Genomic DNA, 969 nt, shown 5'->3' with positions numbered 1-969 from the left:
GTTAGAGATTGAACTAACAGATTCTGCATCGTTCAATTCCATTTGGAGAGCGAGATCATCTGTGGTAGTAGCACTAGACATCTTCCAGTCATGATGGATGACGTCATACACGCGCTGCTTTGTTTTTAAAAGATATAAATATAAAAAATATAACCGCGAACGTCTGGGGGACAGTGATTGGCCTACATGTTATAAATGCTGGCGTACATTAAAGAATAAATTATGAACAGTTTAGTTTGTGCCTTCAACTCATTGCTCATAGGAATACGTTACTTGGATATAACCTAACGGAATATCTTCAGAACGGCTCCAAATGACGCAAAACTAATATGGGTGAGTAGAACACAGAGATGGGAGATATGGAGCCATCAAGTCATCTCTATATCATGTATTTGTTCTTCCCAGACACTGAACCAGGTCAGTCCAATCTGCAGAGTGAATTAACCTGTGCAGATTGGACTCACCTGGTTCAGGGGTTGGGTGGAATAAATACATGACTTAGAGATGACTTCTTGACTCCAGATCCCCCATCTCTGGTAGAACATGATGTAATAACGTAAAATCAAGGGGCCAATGTGAAAAAAAACGATGTTCCCCTTTAAGTCGTCAAAGTAAAAATGTAATGTTTTGATATCAGTACCTTTTTGTCTAATTTTCAGAGTAATTTTACAGAGCCTGTATTGATGCAAATAACCACCTGCTCTAGATTCTATACCACCTTCAGCATAAAAATGCCACAAAAAAGAACTGGTATTTTGATTATTTTTTATAAAAACAAAGCCAAAAACAAGCTAAATCCTCCTCACGCTTTCATTATGGAATAGAAGTTTAAGGTTCAATCTATTACCGCAAAGAAACCATAACTGATTTGAACTCATCCTGCTGAACAACTTGGCCACATGTAAACAACTAACACCTTAACAACATTCATCCATCCATCCATCCATCTTCCTCCGCTTATCCGGGGTC

This window comes from Cyprinodon variegatus, unplaced genomic scaffold (genome assembly GCF_000732505.1).
Source record: "Cyprinodon variegatus isolate N-32 unplaced genomic scaffold, C_variegatus-1.0 Scaffold585, whole genome shotgun sequence".
Taxonomy (NCBI): domain Eukaryota; kingdom Metazoa; phylum Chordata; class Actinopteri; order Cyprinodontiformes; family Cyprinodontidae; genus Cyprinodon; species Cyprinodon variegatus.
This window is presented reverse-complemented; position numbering follows the sequence as displayed.